The sequence below is a fragment of the Tachypleus tridentatus genome, chromosome 4, assembly GCF_004210375.1.
Source record: "Tachypleus tridentatus isolate NWPU-2018 chromosome 4, ASM421037v1, whole genome shotgun sequence".
NCBI classification, from domain to species: domain Eukaryota; kingdom Metazoa; phylum Arthropoda; class Merostomata; order Xiphosura; family Limulidae; genus Tachypleus; species Tachypleus tridentatus.
The window spans coordinates 46,588,934-46,611,121 of NC_134828.1; the positions used below are offsets into that span (position 1 = coordinate 46,588,934).

Consider the following 22,188-nt stretch of genomic DNA (forward strand, 5'->3'; position numbering starts at 1 on the left):
AGAGATGATGATGTTCGTAATTTTATTTTAGTGTATTTTGTGATAGGTAAAACTTTACAAGGGTTGAAGAAGATATATTTCATACAATTCTGGAAATGGATATTGTAAATCAAATTCATAGTTTTAGAAATTTATTTAAGTGTAAAACACTTTTTCTATAAGCCTACAATTTTCTTAGCTAACTAGCAGTTAACAGTGTCCATTACCTAGTAGTCACTGCAACTGCAAAGACAGTTTTCAGCATTTGAACAGCTTAACATGGTAACAACACAATAAAAAATGCATTAATGGGATGTTAGTAAATATGATATTAACTTCAATTTTTAATATTTTAATCATCCATAATAATATGTTTAAACTAAATTGACATAATGTACAGCCTCCTTGGTGTATTATTATACAAAATTCTAAACTTCTGTGTAATCTTCAATCCAAAAAGAAAAGAAATATCATTTTCCCTAGCCTTAAATCAATGTATGTGTGTGAGTGTGTGTCACTGATTTCCAATCCAAATAAAAAATCGGAAGATAGGTAGGGATTATGTTTTGTCAGATACTAATCAGCTAAAGTGTAAAATGTTTTTTTTTGTCTTAAATGGAAGAAAAATACTTAAAATATTTTCAGGTCAGTTGTAAAAAATCAGGATGACCAGGAAACTAGAACCATACTTTTGTTTGGAATAATGAGAGATTACTTTTATTATTTAAGTTCATTCACACACTTGAAAATCATTGATTAGTGATTATGCAAGTCAACATTTACTAGCCTCATACCTTTCCAACCTTTCTGCTCTTCAAATATTCTTCTCCTCACTTCTGATACTAATTGCAAATTGACAGAGGTGTCAGATGAAGTGGAGGTCTTACATAGAGAAGTAAAGGTCTTACGTAGAGGACTCATTCCTTTAATTTATTTATTTCAACGTTAACAACTGAAAATTAATGTAAAAAATATGTAAATATTAAAGAAACAACAACAACTATAAACTATACAAATGAAATTGAATCCTGGTACTGTCTGATTTGGTCCATTGAAGTTTGGATACTTCAAAATACAAGTTTTTCATTACCACCAAAACAATATTGTGCAAAGAATTCTCTCCATTTAAATTTTTGGTTTATAACAATGGTTTTCTGAAGACAAAACCTGTAAAATAAAATGCATTAAAGTACTTTAAGAAATTTAGCAACTTTTTACTTATACGTAAATATTATGTTTCGCCACTTTCTGTGAAAATATTTTAAAAAATTCACCAAATTTCATCTTAAGCTGCATATAAGTTTCTCCCTAAAAACTTTCCTTATAAATTACTGCTGTTATAGGAAGATTAGCCCCCATTTACAGATTAGAAAAAGTATCTTAAAAGTTGCCAATACTTTGATAACTCTCATAAACTTGTTAGAATTCTTTTAAAACAACTTTCTTTTCATTGTAGGTGAAGGATGGGGCAATGAGGAGAGCACATATGATTATATCTAAATGTATTTTGACTTCCAAAGTACCTTTTGTAAGAAACAACAAAAATTACTTGAGTTATAGTGACTTATGAAATTTGCAAAAAACACAGAAATACTACTACATGTTGTTTTAGTTCAATGAGCAACAAACAATTCTGCAGTGAACTCTGTGGTATTTTTGGATATAAGCACAACGAAAGGATGAAGTATGGGGTTTTGATCCTCCAATTAGCTATATGCATATTTGACTAAACACTGATGAAATTTGTTAATATTCAAGATAATTATACTTCTTTCAGAAAGAAAAGGGGAAAAAGGAGACTGCAGGTTAAACCCACATTGACTCATAGAAAGCATAATAGATAAAATTTGAAAAAAGCATAACAAATTTAAGAAATTTAAATTGCTTGATATGGTGGGGGATTTCAAAAATAATAATGATTAAACGTTTGTTAAACAGGAAATTTCAATATCAAGAAAGATGTATAAACAAACATTGGCTGAAATTGTAAAAATTAACAGGGAGAGTTCCTTTAAATAAATTAAGGGTAACCAAATGTTAGAATGGAGGAATGATAAAGGAAGGTTTGTACTTGATGATTAGGAGATGGCTGGTTAATAACAGTCTTTTTCTTCAGTTTTGCAGATGAATTTTAAGTAATATTCTTCATCTTGAATAAGTAATATATGGAAATGTTGGGCACATACCAGAGGATTGGAAGTTAGCTAATGTCACTCCTTTTTCAAGAAAGGTGATGAAGTGTCCTAATAATTATAACAACAAACAATGCTGCAGTGAAGGCTGTTGTATATTTGGATATAAGCACAATAAAAGGGTGGGGTATGGGGTTTTGCATTAGTTGTGGAAAAGATTTGGAAAGTCTGATACAAAATACTTTGCAACGTCATTTAAAAATTTCAGAAATATATTGGCAGTCAGCATTCTTTCAGTAAAGGAAAATCTTTTGACATTCTTTGAAAATGTTTCTGCTTATGTAAATCAAGGTAATGATGTAGATTTGGTGTATCTGGATTTTCAAAAAGCATTTGATAAGATGCCACCTTAAGGCTCAGTCTTAGGACTATTGCTCTCTCTTTGATCTGCATCAATGACACAGGATAAGGAATGGTCCATAAATTACTTATATTTGCTGATGATATTAAGATCTCTGGAGTTGCCGGCCGTGAGAAGGAAGTTGCTGCTTTACAAAGAATTTTGATCATTTAGTAAGTTGAGCAAATCAGAGTAGAAAAAAGAAAAGAGTACATTTGAGTGGGAGAGAATGTGGTGCGAAGGTTATTCTAACCATAGAAAGATACTGTAACTCAATCCCACAGTGAAAAAGTGGATATCAAAAGGATGTATCAAAACCTCTTCATGGGACACCAACATCCATATGAGAGTGGAATGAGAATTATACCATCTTCACCTCGAACCCCACAACCCACGAACTGAGAAGCATTCCAATTCCCAGATACGATACAAGGACTAGCTTTGACCTACCAATTCAGAAAATTGACCTATGATGTCAACAGGATGTCTACTGCATGGAATATACTCTACTCACATAAAACAAGCTGAAACCATTAAAATGGCAATAAAATCTTGTAAAAAGAGAAAAAGAAGATTAGCCAAGAACAGAACCACAACAATTCCATGTTCTACTGCTACAACAGAGACAAAGGAAATTGAGAGAGAAAGGAAGACAACCTAAAACTTGTATTGACTGGTTTGCTCTCAATCCACACCAGGCCACAGGGTATGGATATCCACATAACTGTAAGATGAAAGTTCACAATTGAAGGTTCGAAGTGCATTCCAGATGGCTCAACTCCAGTGGCTGAGTAAATGGTATCAGGAGGTCACATCATCCAGAAAGGTGACATCTCAACTCCTCTGGAGACCACATCTCATGTACATCAGCAAAACACTATTGCTCGACTCTCAACTCAATGGTTATAGCCATCTTTCTGTGGAACCTATTCAGAAGGATGCCTCCAAGGGTGACCACCCCAGCAGCTTGGAACTAGTAAGGGCTCTCACACTTTATTAGAAAAAAATGGGGGGAGTGAAAATGCACTGGAGAGACCAGAGTAATGTCATCACTAGAGACAGTGCAATGAGTGTTCACAAAATTCTATTTTGAAAAATAGACCATACCAATTTATTCAATCCCCTTCTGTTTTACTCATGATGCTCATAGATGGTTCAGTCCACAATGACCATATTTATGAAGCAAAATACCCAACAACTATTCACCTGCAAGAGATCTTGTGAAACATTCTATCTCAACAATGAGCAATCCAAGGACATGGAACATAAAGTGTGAGTAAACACTGGTTATACAGTGTAATTTGGAGTTAAACATTACCAGGTCAGGCACCACTCACCACAATGTGATCTGTGTGATAAAAAATAATTAAAAGCCCCTGAAAAACGAAAGTATGAATACAACTTACCAGTTAGAGTTGTACCATATTTTGAAACATGGCCAAAGGTGGAAGACAAATATCTAACAGACAGGAAATCACAGCATTACAGAGATAGTAGGAGATGAATGTACTAAGACGAGACCACATGCTAAACTGCAGAATTTCTTCTATTGGACAATGAGGATAAGAAACAAAGAAAAGATTAAGATACAAGATATGACAGATAAACAAATGGAACCAAGGGTACAAGATATAAGGTTGGAAGGAGTAGGCCAAAAAAACCACAAGGTGCAACTCTATTTAGAAGAGTAGGATGTAAAAGATCATGATAGGAGGAGGATTGCCAGCAGATCAAGAATGTTGGTGGACAGATGTCAACTAAGTCTCAATAACATCCAGGACAGAATCAATACATATAATGAGGCCATACATAAATATCCAAGAGAAGTTGATGGTAAACTGGCCTGAGTCAATATGGTTTGATAAACTAAAATGTCCCAGAAACAAGAAATCACATACTACCTGCCAGAGCTGAAAATAAAATGTGAGTTGAGGTGGAGGGGAGAAGAACAAGGTTATCTCCAGAAACCCCACAGAATTTGTGAAGAGTCTCAGAGGAAGATGCAAGTAAAAAGAAAATCATAAGAAGGTGATAAGGGTAGGAAGAAAACAACGATATAAGGCATGTGAACGAAAGACATATAATTTAGGAATCATCTCAACCACCCCCTAAACAGGTAAAAGTAATCTCACAACTATATATGTAAAAACGGCTGGTATGGATAGAAGAAGCTCTTTGCAGAGGAGCGACCAATGTTTCGACCTTCTTCGGTCATCGTCAGGCTCACAAAGAAAGAAAGAAGTAATGACAGATAGCTGACCACATGCTTGAATGGGGTTGTGTAACTGAGTGTAGGAAAGTAGAGGGCGTGCTTAGATGTTTGATTATATTTATAAATGTAGGTACAAAGATCTTCCTTTGTATTGGTTAATTTGGGCTTGAATTGTTGAATAAGTAAAGCTTCTTTAATTTTGCGTTTGTTTATGCTTGTTTCTTTATTTAGTATTTGGGTGTTTTCTATAGTTATGTTGTGTTTATTTGATTTGCAGTGTTCGGAAACGTGTGAAGGTGACTTTTTGTATTCTTTGAATCTGGTTTCCATTTTTCTACTTGTTTCTCCAACATAGAAGTCGTGGCAGTTATCACATTGCATTTTATAAATAATGTTGGTGTTGTGTTTGTCATTGTAGTTTTGTGCCTCGTTTTTGAATAAATTTTGTATTGACTGAAATGTCATATTTTGTTACTAGTTTTTGCCAAATGTTGGTTATTTTTCTCCTCATGTCGGGAATATATGGTATGCAGCAGTATATGGTTTCACGATTTTTTAAATCGTGGGGTATATTTACTTTTGTTAGTTGATTTTGCTTTTTGTCTAGGTGTGTGCGAATCATGTTTTCTACACTTAGTGGAGGAAACTTATTGATGTTAATGAAGTATTATTTTGTCTAATTCGTCGTTAATTTTATCTGGTGAACATAGTTTTATGGCTGTGTTTATTTGGTTTCTTAGTACGTTAAGTTTTTGATTTGTTTCATGTGCTGAGTCCCAAGGAATATACAGTCTAGTATTGATGATTTTTCGGTGGATTTCTGTTTTAAATAGTGTATCGAATCTTGTAAGTTTGAGGTTAAGAAATGATTTGTTTGTATATAGTTGTGGTTGTTGGACATGAAGTTTGTCTTCATCGTGGTGAATTCTATAAGGGTTGCTAATTGGTTGCGGGAATGTCTATTGATGGGTTAGGCTCTCGAATATAGAGTTCTAAGGCTATATTGCAGGCTCCAGCGGTTGGGACTTCTGAAAAGAGGAATATGACAACGAAACTGGCCATTAAGACTTTATAATCAAGTTTATTAAAATTATATTTGAAATTAAAAGAGTCTTTGATAAATATAATCCAACATCTAAGCATGCCCTCTACATTCAATTACACAACCGCCTTCAAACATGTGGTCAACTATCGGTCAGCTACCTCTTTCTTTCTTTGTGAACCTGACGATGACCGAAGAAAGTGGAAAAGTTGTTCGCTTCTCGACATAGTTGGTTTCGACGCCACATTTTACGTAAATTAGACCAAACCTCAAGAACTACGAGCAGAAACTCCATCAGCCTATCTATAAAATATGATAGCAGAAACAAAAAAGGTGACAAACAAAAACCCAGCAGTTCAACTATACAATATGTCAACAGAAAAGATATATGAAAATCTAACAGATAAAATCCAAGCCAAAATTGTAAACAAATACCCACATATAAACTGGAAGACAGCATGGACTACAACAAGCAACAGGAAAATAGAAAACAAAAGAAGAGACCTAAATTATAAAATAGCACGATATAGTGAACACAAAAGAAAGATTAAACAAACAGAAAGTTATGAAATCAAACAAATGTCCGTGCTGCCAGCGCATAGAAACAACAAAACATGCTTTCTATGACTGCGCACACGTAAATGGAAATTGACGGAAGATATCCGCCAATTTTCACACGGGCTTGATATGTTACGCAACAGTCCTTTTAACACTCCACAACATGTAAAGAATACAAAGAAATTCTCCTTCTTCTTTTTCATGAGTGAAGTTAAATACTAGATATTGTCCGCAAGATGGAAAGCCGTTTATGAAAACGTACAGGAAATCGTTCCAGTGAAAATGAGAAGAATTAGAGCAAATACAAGAATTAGGTTAAAAATCGACAAGCATTGATTAACGCTCATTTTAATATGAGATGGGCCCCGGAAGAGTCGAAAATAATGAAAATGAAAGGCGGATTCATAGACCTGAAATTTTAAAATTCACTCTGTCACATCACACGCTGACTTTAAGTGGACGACGAAGGAGGAAACCACGGCGGACCAGCCAACGCTGGAGGTGCAAACCTGGTTAGTAAGTGTGTTTGTGTACTTCACATGTGTAGGTGCTTCGACAAATGGCTCATGAACCGTAAAAATAGTGACTTTGACTGCACATGTGAAGTTGTGTATTGTCTACCCCAAATGCGTTCAACAAGATATCAACATACGACAGGAAATCTAGAGGCAACTACGACAAAGGAATGGTACAGAAACAGGGAAAGAGGAAACTAAGGTAGGTAAGGTAAGTAATATCTAGAACTTACTTTGTGTTGACTAGGGTTGCAGGGTAGGCTAGAGATATGCCCTATCCTCTTCCAACAGTAAGGGTTTAGTCAGAATAGTTAGTGTGTTCTCTAAGCTGAAGGAATGGAGGCAGGATACAAGAAATAGAGTTAGGAAGCCTACCCCAAGGGTACAGACCGGATCCTGGGGCTTGACGGGTGGCGGACAGTCTTTGGCGGCATACGACGCAGGAATCCCTGTGTGGTCAGCTGTCGAGTGGATAGTTCGTCATACTTGCGAGTGTTGGGTACAAGAAGATGAACCCGGAATACTCATGTCAGTAATGGAAGCCGACTCTTTGAGAAAAGAAAGACCTACATGGTCTAGTTCTGTCTTGGAGTACAGCGACCACACAAACGTGATGACCCGGAGTAACGATCCGAAGTCGCTCAATATAGGTAAGAGTTTAAATTCCGAGCAGAAATCGAATGTAGACTACAGCCAAACTCAAACGGCAAAGTCAACACGTGAAGTTAAAAAAATATATGTCACTGGCAAATGTAGTACATAAAATAATATGTAATAGTTCCCCTTGCACAGGGATCTGGGTGACAAAGAGCTATCTTCATCACCCAAGCCTTTATTGTGTTTAGAGCAAACATATGTGGGAAGATAACGTGTAAAAAGTAGGAGATAATAGATAAATTTTAGGTAGGGTTACGTAAGTATGTTGCCCACAGAAATATCGCTTCTCTACATAGAGTTTTCTTTACCTAGACCAGTCGTTTTTACACATACATTTTTCTCTGCAAGTGGGTTTTCTCGTCATCACAGATTAATCTTACAACTGTTGAACTGAGATCAAATAGACAGTAGAATTTCAGGAAAAGGCAAAATAATCAGAAGTCCTGAGGAGGCATGACATGCTAAATCCCTTGAGGTCAATGGATCAGCAAAAACCCAAATATCATGGAAGAGAAAAAAAAAAGCAAAGGTTGAGAAGCTTATTTATGTGGTAAGAATAAAACACTAGTAACCTGAGCTATAAAATTCATTAAGACCAAATGAAGCCTAGGAGACTCCCTAGGCTTGGAACTTCAGCAAACTCAGGAGGGAGAAAAAATGATCAGTCTTAGTTGGCCATGAAAGACTCAGCAGTTTCAGCAGAAACCTTTGCAAATTCCAGAGATAAAGGATGGACACAGTAACAGCCAATCTCTCAACATATAAATCAGATCCATCATCAAGTCATCAACATCTGAGGCCTGGGAGAACTCTAGTCACTAGTTTATCCCCCAAAGTGGAAAGAATAAATTCAGAATTCATTGCATAGAAAGGTTTCACCAAACTCGAAAGCAGAAAAAGTGACTTGAATTAAATGATAAATACAAATAAAAGAATTTGGTTGAAAAAAATCAAATGATGGTGAAAAATAACTACTTCGTGAAGAAAGCAAACATGCAATAAACAAACGAAGGAGAAAGTCCAAACTCTAACGTTTCCAAACAAGAAGTGATAGTTCAGCAAAGGTTCACAGACAGAGTGACATGCATCATGTGTAAAAATAAAATTTGCACATAGAGGACAGCAACGAATGAGAATAGCTAATCCCGTGAGTGGAGGGAAGTATCATACCAGAAAATAGATCTGGGATCAGGTTGAGATGTTACAGATTGTCGAGTTAAATGAGTATCGATTCATCATCTTTTTTCATACTTGAAAGTGAGAATGGTATGACTAGAGGACAGCGATTAAATTTTAGCAAAGTAAGAGTAATTTTCAACCAAGTTTTATTTTTCAAACAGGGTAATTGACCTTTGGTTGTGATGGAGGCAATAAATTTAAGTAAGTTTGAAAATACGCTTGATAAGTACATGAATGAGAAAAGCTGGTTTTAAGGTTGTTGTTTTTTATTATTTATATATTAATAGTTTTAGTTTTGTTTAGAAAACAGAACAGCTGAGATGAACCAATAGGTCCCTTGTTGTCCCTAAACATTATGGTAATTTAACAGTGACCTAGGGTGTTTGTTTTCAAACTAAAATAGAAATGTTTTCAAATTTGCTGGTTTCACAAGTGTTATCTTAACACAGTTTGATAACTTGTTACTAATGGAATAAGAATCTGTGATTCCGAGAAAACCCACTTGTAGAGAAAAATATATATGTAAAAACGGCTGGTATGGGTTATATTAATCCGTAATGACATATATAATGGAATAAGAGTTTTAATGTTTAAAGTACAAGATTATATTCTCAGGTGTAAAAATTCGGAACAAATTGGGACAGTGGTCTTATGTGGAAAAAGAATACAAGGTTTAGGTGAAATTTAACATGCTGTGGTAAGAATATATAAATTATGTGTTTTATTTATCAGAGATGTGAGACCGAATTTAAAGTACTGTGTTCAATTTGGTCTCACTGCTATAGCAACATATTATAAACAGTTTGATCTCACAGCTACAGCAATATGTTGTAAACGGTTAAGCAAGCCTTCTTAATCTAAAAAAAATAAAGATTTTTAGATTTATGCTCAATATTTGTGCTACGTATAACTGGTGATTTGTTATACTTTTTTAGAATTGTTATGATTTAGGCATTCTTGCACTGGGTGGTTGGCTGAATGGTGAAATGAAATATGTTGGATATAAACTTTTTTTCATATTAGAGGCAATGTTTAATTGTTCTAATTTTATTTTTTTGAACATAATTATTTTTTCATTGGTGTTGTACACTTGTAAAATAATGAAATAGTTGGTACTGTTAAAAATTTCTGAATTACTTAAAGGTGAAAATTTACATTTTGGGTCAAAAGATTCACTTCAACAGGATGAAAATTTTTAGATTCTGCTACCTTCTATAAAATTCTCAGATCTCAAAACTTCAGCATGTTTGTTTAAGTGAATTATACTGCTTTCACTGAATACTAGTGCTCCTAAAAATTATACCATTATTGTTCAGAGTGACAAAAACAACGCCCAACCCCCTAGTGACTTAGCATGATGCCTGCAGACTTACAACGCTAAAAACCGAGTTTCGATACCCGTGGTGGGCAGAGCATAGATAGTTCATTGTATAGCTTTGTCCTTAATTAAAAAAAAACAACAACGACAGAAACAATAAAGCAAAATTATCTAAATAAGTCCAATATTTATATATTAACCAGATTTTAAATTGTTTAAAACTTATTTTCTCTAAATACTAACTTATAATTTCATGTGAATAAAATTTCTGGAAATTATACTACACAAACTAAATTGTCTTGAGTCATAAATAATAATAAGAAGAAATATTAGTAGTAATAATTGTCACTAAGGGGGAAACAACCTGTCTGTACATGCCTATCAATAGTGTGGCTTGGGGTAAAAATTGTCAGTGTTATATAACTTACGGTCTTTTTGTCTCTGCCATTCAAAATAAAATAACTTTTCAGCTCATAATTGTCACTTCTCAGTACTATAGTATACGTTGAAAAGTTGAATAATAACATATTTTATTTATAAAAATTAAAGGAATATACTGTTACTGATAATTACTAAATTAGTGTTATACACATTCAATAAATCATTAATTCAGTGACTGATTATTATGTAAGTTTCTTAAACACTTGTCAATTTAGAAATCGTAGACATTTATAAAAAGTATATATATATATATACACAATATATAAATTGCACAAACAATTTAACTTAAACTACTACAAAATCACACTACGTGCCTCATATCTTACTGAAAATTATAAGATACAACTTTTAATCTTTACTTTTCAATGTCATCACCGCCAGTGTAAGTGCACGAGCTGGCATATTTACACGTTTTCCTACCAAAGGTCGATAAAAGAAAACGACAAAAATAAGTCTTGTTTGTTTGTTTTTGAAATTCGCACAAAGCTATTCGAGGGCTATCTGTGCTAGCTGTCCCTAATTTAGCAGTGTGAGACTAGAGGGAAGGCAACTAGTCATCACCACCCACCACCAACTCTTGGGCTACCCTTTTACCAACGAATAGTGGGATTGACCGTCACATTATATTGCCCCCATGGCTGAAAGGGAGAGCATGTTTGGAGCGACGGGGATGCGAACCCGCGACCCTCAGATTACGAGTCGCACGCCTTAACACGCTTGGCCATGTCGGGCCCAAAAATAAGTCCATTGTCCAAAGTTGGTTAATCATCAAATATACTACTAGATCTCAGCCCCCCCACGATTATGGCGATAAGTCTACAAATTTGCAACGCTACAATCAGGGATTCGATTCCACTCGGTGGGCTCAGCAGATAGCCCGATGTGGCTTTGCTATAAGAAAACACACACTCTTTTACGAAATCTCAAAACATATGTTATTAATTACAGTCTCATAAATTCAATGATAAAATTTCAAATTTTCTTTAAAATATCTAAGCCTACGTGATACCTGTTACACTAAAAAAAAGCCATACAATTTATAAATTTTTATATATCTGCAAAAACACGTTACCACAACAGTAGCATTTAAAACACAAACGTGCTCTTGGAACAATCCCTAGCGGAGAACAATAAAGCAAAAAGTATAAGTCTTACAAAACAAACCGTGGTTTAGTGCCCTCCCAACTCAACTAAAAAATTATTGCTCCAAACATTTCTTCGTGAAGTACTTTTTAAACTCTTTCACTAAGTGGCATCTACAGCAAAATAACTTTCATATTTGTGCATTGATTCGTAATTTATATTGCACAAACTAAACCCCTTTCACACATATCCATGCACAGATATATTTGCCGTGACTACGCTCATAATGCATTTCAGATCAAACTCTTAACTTTTTTTTAGAATTAACTTTATATGTTATGTGGGTCACATGAATTTTAGAGCATGCTGTTATAGTATCCCTCGGTTTTCCCTACATTCACTGACCTACTTCAGTAGTTGCATATTGCTATTATTAGCCAGAAAAGAAAGAGTTACATCATCTATGCTCTCATTTAAGAAAAATGTTCACTTCCATATTTTACCAGAAAAGTTGTATTAACGAATGTAAGTAAAGCCCAAAAATGTAACCAAAATTAATTTCCAATATTGAATGTTCTTACATTATCTTGTTTAATGCGCAGTTTAAGGTTCTGAGTAGAATAATCCAAACAATTCATAAGTCTTTTAATTTCTTGAAATTTACACACTTTTACATGCCACACCACATTCATTCAACAACTCTAAGACTAATAATTAGTTATGTAACTAAAAACAAAATGTCTCGAACAAACGAATTTTGAATGCTTCTAAAAGATGAATGGATGTGATGTCATAATATAAAGGATTCTTACTGCGATCTCATAAGAAACTTTCTTTTAGTAACTATGAAATTGAACAGGAAAAATCGAAACATTATAACAAAATCAGAAAAGTCCCACGAAAGGAACAAGCAATACTACCATATACTTAGAGATACGTGCAATGAAAGAGAAGGCTTCAGGTCTCTGAGCGTTCACTTGGCCATACATTTTTACAAAAAATATACAATAGAAAAAGTCATATTTACATAGCTAAAACTTATCTCTAACCTGAACAACTTTCAAACAACATTATATACACTTATTTCTTTGTTACTTGCTTGGCATAAATTATAATATATGTTACTTATAATGAACATAGACTGATGTTCCCTTGACACGGTGGTGCGTCTGCGGACTAATAACGTTAAAATCTGGGTTTCGATACTATTGGTAGGCAAAGTACAAATAACCTACTTTGTTGCTTAGTGCTTAATTCAAAAAAGTACATATTTATTAATGATACGATACACATCTAGATTCAAAACTTTTACCAACTGTTTGTTACAAAGATTTACGGCCTTATCTGTAATTTATTATATATATTACTAACATTGTCCTGTTTAAGTACTTCACACTTCGCAGCTCTTTTTCAAATTCTCAGACTTCACCGATTAAATAAATGGCAGCTGGAAAGAGAAGAGAAGTTTAAAAAAATCAATATCTGTTTTCTTATTACTAATTTATTATGTCATTTTGCAAGAAATGTTTTTGATAAAAGAAATGAAGACAACATTTAGTACTCAATATTCATCTTCCTTTATTAAATCGTTAATTTTTGTCTAAATAATTTATTAGGAATTTTTATTTTTTTTCTCTGTAGAATACTTTTTACGTTTACGAAAAGCTTGCCAAATTTTGTGAAGATACACAAATCGTATCGTAGCGGACATAGTATCCATAAAGTTGTATCACTGCTTCACAACACGATACTTGTATCCAATCGCCACACTTTTAGTTTTTACTATCCAAGATAACAGTCAACCACAGACAATCAAGAAACTAAAACCTTACTTTAGTCAATTCAGTCGGTTCAGTTGGCATTACAGAAAAGTAAATACAGGTAAATCCAATTGAATAAAACATATTAAATTGAGATTTTTAGATACCCAACACAGTTTCTGTTCTTATAAAGAACACAACACCCCCACTGCACAAAGTAATATTTGTTTGCTTGTTTAGAATAAAAAACAATGATACACAATGTGCAATCTGTGCTCTGCCCACCACGGGTATCGAAACCCGGTTTTTAGTGCGTAAGTCTGCAGACATACCACTGTGCCATTGGGGGGCGAGAAGTTATATAACATTAAAATGTACAGATAAGAATTTAACAAGTACCTCACACAATAACTTTCACAACTAATCTAAGAGACAATGACTTTGTAAAACGCTAGATGGTTCTTTCACTATAGAAAAGCAATCACTATTTCAGAAGGCAATGATCGCTCCGACTTTTTTGGGCTAAGTTTTTGAACCCCTAACAAAAATCTTTGGTAATACAAACTATGGATGTTCTAGCAACAGCTTTTGTAAACTTCAGTAAGGAAGTGGTAGTCACAGAATTTCATCTTCATATTCTATTGTATAACATAACTCAACAGTTCAAAATACAAAAATTACAAAGCCTTTTTGGTCATTTGTTCCTAACCATACAGTTGTTCCGATTGCTCTGGTTCAACGATAATCACAAACTGCAGTTCATATATTTAAGTGCGAACGACACTGGAAATCTGAGAAAACAACAGTTGTAACATCCTTTCAGTCATTGCTTTTTGAACAAATGACTTTTCTAACTACTGGTGGGAAACTTAATCGCAATTTTAATGACGAGGAATTTGTCGTCAGAATCCAAGGCTTACAGCAAAAAATATTTTCATCATACATTCTTGTGATATGCAGGTGTACCGTGTGCTTTTTTGTTTTAATATATAATTTTTCAAGCATTTTCGTTTATTCAAGATGTGTCCAAGTTCTCTATAGTACGTGGCCTAGGTTATTTCACTCTAGCTACCTTTGTTCTTTGTCATTTCCTTGAAAATACAATCTAGTTTGCTCATGAGAAGTGTGAGTTTAAAACTCCACTTTGAGCACAAATGGCAACGGCAGTGTTCTCCAAGGTAGGTCAGATTACACCTTAAAGTTACAAACCCTCTTTTATTTGAACAAGAATGACCAATCATGTTGTTTAATAAGTTCTCTGAGTAGATATGCTGTTCTGAATTTAACCATGTAATGTGAGATTTAGACAGTTTGGAACATCATTTTGAATGAACCATTCAGCTCGGAAGTAATGTTCGAAGAAGTAAAATCAGCCTGATCAGTACAAAATATTGTAAAGGTGACCCAAAATAAGAACACCTTTATTCCATTAATGAAGATTGTTTTCATTTTCCACTGCAATTTTTGTCCACAAAGACAAGGCTAGTTTTAACGGAACTCAATCTTAGTTTAGAATTTGTCTTACCAAACACCGATGTTAGTCTATTCCTTCAGGAAATCAGCTTATCTGAAGAAATTTTGGTGTCATAACCATAGGATATTGCAATGAAAGGAAGTTTTCAAGCACACACTTCTCCACATACATACTAATTGAATGTGATTTTATTTGAGGATCTCACTGTCTGACATTTGTAGAGGAATAAATTCACTTGAAAATACCACAAATAGATTTATCACATCGTGTATGTATACTAGTCCTGCCTTGAGCTATTGAGTTGAACAAGTTTATAGAATTGCTTTTCTTTGAAGGCATGCTATTTTCTGTAGAATGAAGTACATTGTGAAAAAAGGAAAGTTTACTCGTGAAGAGAGACAGTTGTATGAGGGAGTTGTCGAGTGGAGACGATTCCTCCCGTAAATATTGAAAATAAAGTTATTAAAATACGTAAACACGAATCATGTTAAAACAAAGCAAAGTTCAATTTTTGATTAAAAACTTAAATAGCGTTTAAAAGGCCAATATCCTTTAAAAAAAAAAAAAAACATTTGTAAAGTGGACAGTGTCACCATCCCCAATGGTACTGTCCAGGGACAGGGGTAAGCCTTTGGATAAAACACATCTAAAACGGTGCCGTCGTTCAAAGTCGTAATGATGGTACGACAGTAAAGTGTAGACTATTGCGACTTGAGTGTCACATATACCACACACTGGAGCGACAGTCCTGGATAAAAGAAAACGATGAGTTAAAAACTGTGACCAATGTGTAGTCTAATTAAAACAACCTCCTCCTTTCGATTCTTGCGCAAACAAGGCGACAAAAGACTAATAGAGGGTTTTATCTGGAAAAGACTGTTATCATGTTGCTCACTCCAAGTCGACTGCCAACTGGCACAAAGCCGAGCCTTGAATACAGGACCATAGTTTATGTTTGAAAAAGGCACAGTAGTAATAACGCCAGAGCAGATAAACTCAGCTGCGATGTCAGCGAGCTCGTTCTCGAGAACACTAACGCGTCCTAGTGTCCAGAAGAACTGGATAAAAGTAAATGTTAAAGATAAACTGGTCAGTTCGTTTTGAATGTCGGCGAGAACAGGGTGAAAACCTAATGTGAAGCGATTCCTGAGCCAGTAGAGAGTTAAGCAAGTCGGTAGAAATAGTACAATTTGACCATTGCTTGGCTTCTATATGATTCAGGACAAAAGAAATGGCATACAGTTTGGCAGTGAACACAGAAATTATAGAGAGGATTCTGCACTCAACCATCGAACTACAACAAACTATGGCAGAGCCCACATAGTAACCTGATTTTGAACCATCCGTATAAAATGGAAAGATGGTTCAAAATGTGCTTAACAAACAGAAGATGGTGCTTCCAAAAAGAAGTATCCATCTTTCTCAAACAACTCGAAAAAAGGTCACACTTGGGAATGGTAATAAGCCTTGGTGGGAGGGGCTGACCAAAGGATAGAGCAATATTATCCAAGAACAGAACCAATTTATCTAACTGTGCCTGGATACGAAGGCCAAAAAGAATCTTGTCCCAAATGATTTTGGAACTGGTGATAGAAGAGATATTTGTTGAGAATTTAATCCAAGATTCTTTTTGTCTTTGATGTCTTAATTGCCGACCATATGCGCGTGCTTGCTGAAAAGTAATGTGGTTCGAAAGTGTGGGATATCTATGAAAGGTATCCCAGGCCCGTTTTTGAGCCTTGCATGCTGTGTGGCAATGTGAATTCCACGACGAACGAGTATACCATGGAAAATGTGTCGAGGTTTTATCTATAGATTGAGGTGTTGCTTGGATAGTAAAGTTAGTTACCGCTGCCACACATTTGTCTATTGATGGTTAATTGAAGATGGCAGGATCAAATTCCGAAAAAATAGTGAAAGAGGCACAACTGGCTTGGTCCAGCTCCCGCCGAGACACGCGAACCTTGTGGCATCGACCAAGGCCATTCTCTCTCAGAATGATAGGAAAATGATCACTGCCCTGTGGGTTTCTGTCATCCTTACATAAAAGGTCAGGAAAAGTAAAGAGGACTAGATCAAGAGATCAATAGCAGTAAAACTCTGACTAAATGCATGAAAATATATACAAACACCGGTACTGAAGAAAAAATGTTGTGATCCAAAAGCATATGCTCTACGGAATTACCTCTCCCATCAATATCAGCACCTCTCCAGAAGGGAATACGTTCATTTAGGTCCCTCAAGAGTAAAAAAGGAGACAGCAACTGTTCAACGAGAGCATCAAGAAATGTTTCCTATAAAGACACACAGGATGGTAAGAATTAATCAGTGCTTTAATATGATCCAGATCTGTATCAAAATGACCATTTTCACTCATGTGCTGGAGAATTGGGTCGAGAGTGTTTCTTTTTTCGACTACGTTTCTTTATTAGAAGGAAGTTTATCGACCTCCATGGATCCTGCCTTGGGTTGATTGGGCAGGTCTCTGTCGTTGGAAGAAGATTCCAGCGACTGAGGGCGTGAACGAATTATTATTCTGCATCTCAGAGCCAGAGAAGAAGATGGACACAAGGAAACGCCAGAACTCAAAGTCAAAGGAAGCAGGTCTGGACAGCAACTGGAAGAAATGTTTGGGACAGAAAGGGAAGTAGACGTTGACTCGTCTAGTCTCTTAATCATGGAGGGCAAAAGATTATTGAGATGAGTTGAAAATTACTCTGTTAGAGGCACGGACAGATCTGTCTGCACTCTCACAGTAGCAGTGGAATGGAATGCACCAGCATTGTCTTAGATGGAGTTTGGGACATTAATTTCTGAGCCTCCAAATAAATGATATTATTTACAGTTGTACTTTTCCTCCACCCAATTAGGAAAGAAAGAAAGTATAAAGTGGTGTGAACCATTACAGTTGACACAGTGTAGTTCAAGTTTACACACCTAGGCGTCGTGGTCTTTGCCACCAAGACGAGCATGTGTTAATGATCCACGACAAAAGGCCTTTGAATGTCTGAATCTCTGGCACTGAAAACATCAGAGAAGATTTGAAATATATGGCCTAACTTTACAAGTTAAGTATTCTGCTTTGATAATGGCAGGTGGAGGTGGCGATGCGAACGACAACATAATTACATTTGTAGGTACCATAATTCCACCTTTGCAAGTGGAGACTCGATGCACTGCAGAAACACCTTCACTGGAGAAACCAGCGAGAATCCCTGGCTGGGGAATGTTCTTTAAATTCCTGTCCTGGAAGAATTAAAAGTTACATGGGGAATAACCTCGATGTGTATATGCCTAATGATCCTCGAATTCAGATGTTGTGATGATGTTTCCACCAAAATGTTTCCAGATTGTAACTTTTACTGACTTGGGGAAGCCAGCAAGTCCCTCTAATCCCTTTCGAATAAAATTTAACATTTAACATAAAAAATAACATTTGCACTAAGGATTTCTCGGATAAAGAGTGCATGATTAGAAATCGAGGTACAAAATCTGACTGAGACGTTGACTGTACAACAGATTCGTCCATGCGTGGTCACTTTCTGATTATATTTTTTTAGTTTATATTTACTTTTTTTAAATATAGTTGTCAATAATTAAGGGAATATATTTCAGTGCCCACTTACCTCACCCATAACGGAGCCCTACGAATGAACGCGCTCCAATGCCAATCAAGGACATTGCAGCAATGCCATGGTTTCTTGAGCACTATACCCAAACACTAGCATCACACACAATGTTCACAAAACTTGTTGAGAACGTCTATTACAGATACTCGGGTGACCCTCGCCTAAGTGGACCAGCTGACTGACCCTGGAAGGCCACCTCAAGCCCGCTCGTCTACAGGGATTCAAGGCTAAAGTGGTGTTTTATGGTTAGACCCCTCAACCACTAGTATCCTCTCCTCCTCTTCACAGGTTGCCACGCACGGCAAACACGTAGATGGATGTTTAGATCCCAGAGAAAGTAAAGTGAAAGAACATAACCTTCTCCCATCAGTGGACTCAAAAGACAGCGAAATACAGACAGACCTTCTCTGAGAGGTCCCTTCACCACGTACAGGAATCTACACTGAGAGGCCAAAATATGGTCTAGGACCTTCGCCCATGATATGAAGACTCATGAAGTTTATTGACTTTCGAGCAGAGCGGAAGTGCAGTAAAATATCGACAGTTTCGCTATTTCATGACTTTAAGGTTAAATGTTGTTAACAAAAAAATATTTTAAGAGCATGTTATAATAGAAACAAAACATTAAATTTCCGCAAAATAAATATTTAATTGTTCTTAACTTTATAAATGTGTTTCTGTGTGATTTTTTATTATTCCGTATGTTATCTGGTGTTACTATACTACTTATTAGTAATAATATTTGTAGAGGGAAGGCAGCTAGTCATCACCACCCACCGCCAACTCTTGGGCTATTTTTTTTTACAATTCTTTATTTCTAAATATGTACATTCAAATAAAACTCCAATGCGCTTATGAGCAATATGGCCACAAGAGGTATAGGCCTAACTTTAAATTTTCATGGAATCGAAATTAATTTCATGGTTACCAAAACAATCTTCTTTATCATTAAAGTAGATATAAGTAAATAACTTTAATTTTAAATTTAAATAATCTAGATTTTATCATTATTGTCTTTTTTACATATTAAAATATTTTTGTGATTTTGTTTTTATAAAAACACACAACACCTGTGAAGATAATAAGCGTAATAATCTTATTTCTGTTGGTCAGAAAAGACGTCTTTTGGCTTACAAAAATTCAGTTGCATTCATTACTGTCAGGTTAAAGTAGTATCTGAGAAATATTTTAGTGGTAGGTTTATGTTTGTTTAACAGATCGAAACTATAAATCTTCTGTCAAGGTATTTTAATACAGCAAGAATAAAACTCTAAAGTTATTACACGTAATTATTCAAATAAGGTTCCTTAAGCCTAAGGTAGGCCTAACCGTTTTACCTAGGTTCATCAAATTAACGTTCCAATAAGAACGACACTAAGTTCTGTATTTTTAAATCACTTTTTTAGCTTTTTTTGTTTAATTTTAGAACTTGAGTTATGAGTCAGGATAAACCCTAGGACAATACCTTCCTTGTGATCAGCTCTAATGTTATAGTTTTTTTGATAACTTTGAACTAGCTTCAAACTAAAATTTCAAATTTCAAAACACTATCTTCTCAAACGATTCAGTTTTCGAATATATTGTTTGATAAAAAAAAATGTTTCGGTTGTCGAACATAAACTCGGTTCCCGAAGCAAGCTGTCGTTGCCCGATATAACCCGACTGATGACGTAATGCGTAATTTTTGGAGGTAGCAAACGGATTAATTTAATTTACAGTATTTTTTATGAGAAAAATTGATTCAGTTTTCGAACAACTTTCTGGAATGGATTAAATTATAGAACCGAGATACCACTGTGTAATAAAACATTACAATTTAAAGGAAATCTATTCATAAATAAAGTAATATGAAAGTAACCACCTTATCTGGAACCTTTAATATTTCAAACATTATATATGCAAAAACGGCTGGTTTGGGTTGAGAAAATATTTTACATACAAACCAGCCGTTTTTGCATATATATTTCTCTACAAGTGGGTTTTCTCGACATCACTGATTTAAAACATTAGCATTAGTTTATAAAAGTTTACACTGCTGAAGTTTATGTTAACTTTAACCGCGATTACTTATAACCGAAAACTCGTGTAACAAAACATAAGGTATGGTTTTGTTTTTTTCCTATTGTGTAAAGAAACTTACAAATTAGAATTTACTTTTTAATCGTGTTTCGAAATGTACGGAGCTTATAACATTAAACAGCTACTTGGTTATTTGTTTTTCATAGATGCGGTTACTAATCACGCCACTTCCAGTCTTGTGACGTTCCCATTGTTGGTTTTGTGATCACGTGACAATACTTACAAAGATAAAAGCGTGAAAGACGTTACCGTTAGAAACTATATTGATTTACAGTTCTTAATTACGCACCCAAGATATCATTCAGAACAGTATTTTTTCATGCCAGGTTCCAGTGTGATATTTGAAATTGAATTAAGTCTTTTAAATATTTTAATCGTTTTTATAATTTGAATTTACTATTCTTAGCTGCTATTCTCATCAATACCATTTTTAAATTATCAGATATTTCGGCTTGTTATGTATTTTCTGCTGCATTTCGTAAAAACATTTGTGTAAAATCCATAATAAATGTAATTTTTTGCCACTGTGAAATGTGTTGCCTATTTGGCACTTTTCTTAAATCACTGCAGTCAATGAGGCACATGTATATTTTAAATCTCTCTCTCTTTTGCTTTGTTTTGGTCACCTTACATGTGCAATGTGCAAGCATGTCATGCATTTTTTTTTACTTTTTTGAAATGTAGTACTTTTGAGAACTTTCTAGTTGTTCAGAATAGTGTGCAGAGTTTATATAACACGTTATTTGTTTGATTTGAATTTTCGCACAGTTACATGACGGCTATCTGCGCTAACCATCCCTAATTTAGCAGAGTAAGACTAGAGGAAAGGCTGCTAGTCATCATCACCCACCGCCAACTTTTGGACTGCTCTTTTACCAACGAATAGTGGGATTGACAGCGCTTTATAACGCCTCCATGCTGAAAAGGCGAGCATGTTTGGTGTGATGGGGATTCGAACCCACGACATTCAGATTACGAGTCTAGTACCTTAACCACCTGGCCATGCCATGCCAACAAGTAGTCAAAAAGGTTGTTAAGTTACTTCTACTCCTGTTATCTGTTGCTCAGTTCGTGGTTTCGTATGAAAGTAAAGAGCAGTTTTCTTCAACAACAGTTCAGATGCTTTCAAGGCGACAACCTCCCTTTATTTTCTGTTGGGAATTACCAGTCAAGTTAATGGCAGAATTCGCTCTGCAGGACTATGACAGTGCTGCTTTAATGTGATGTTGGAACATAGTTTAATATTATTTAATATTAAACAATATGATACATGCTTCATTCAGTAGAATTTGGAGAGGAATTAGACAGTTTAGATATGTAAGAGCACATGTATTTCAAATTAAACAAGTACTCACTCTGTGTTGTATTTTAAAAAGGATTGTTTATTTTATTTCTGTTTATTTGCAATTTTTTTACAACTGCTGGAAATCCCATCTTTTTCACACACAAGTACCAGTGGTATGATGTTGAGCATATGCGAATCAGAGTTAAGACTAATGTGGAAATGTGACAAGGTCTAGCCACAATCGTTCCATTATAGATATTGTACGCTTTTTTGCATGCAGACAACATTACAATGGTGATTATTTGGTCACTTGAATAAATACTCTGACTCCCTACCTGCTTCATTCTTGACAGTCATCAGTCTAAACTGGACTGATGTATCAGTGAGGACTCTGCATGTTAGGTGTCAAAACACTTGAATATGCAAATACCTCATGAAGAGGTGT

General features: G+C 35.1%; 1 protein-coding gene and 1 long non-coding RNA gene across 3 annotated transcripts in view; both read right to left on the reverse strand.

Moving 5' to 3' along the window:
* LOC143248117 (uncharacterized) overlaps positions 1-22,188 on the reverse strand; it is a 155,456-nt gene that overhangs the window by 84,965 nt on the left and 48,303 nt on the right. The window lies entirely within an intron of this gene.
* Positions 1-22,188, reverse strand: part of LOC143248323 (uncharacterized) — a 38,431-nt gene that overhangs the window by 15,573 nt on the left and 670 nt on the right. The window contains exons 1-2 of one of the 2 annotated variants that reach the window (XR_013026909.1): positions 4,644-4,783; positions 774-931 (exon numbers count right to left, since the gene is read on the reverse strand). This is a non-coding gene — a long non-coding RNA (uncharacterized LOC143248323). Of the gene's footprint in view, positions 1-773; positions 932-4,643; positions 4,784-22,188 lie in introns of those variants that run through there. The other variant, XR_013026908.1, reaches the window with a different exon arrangement.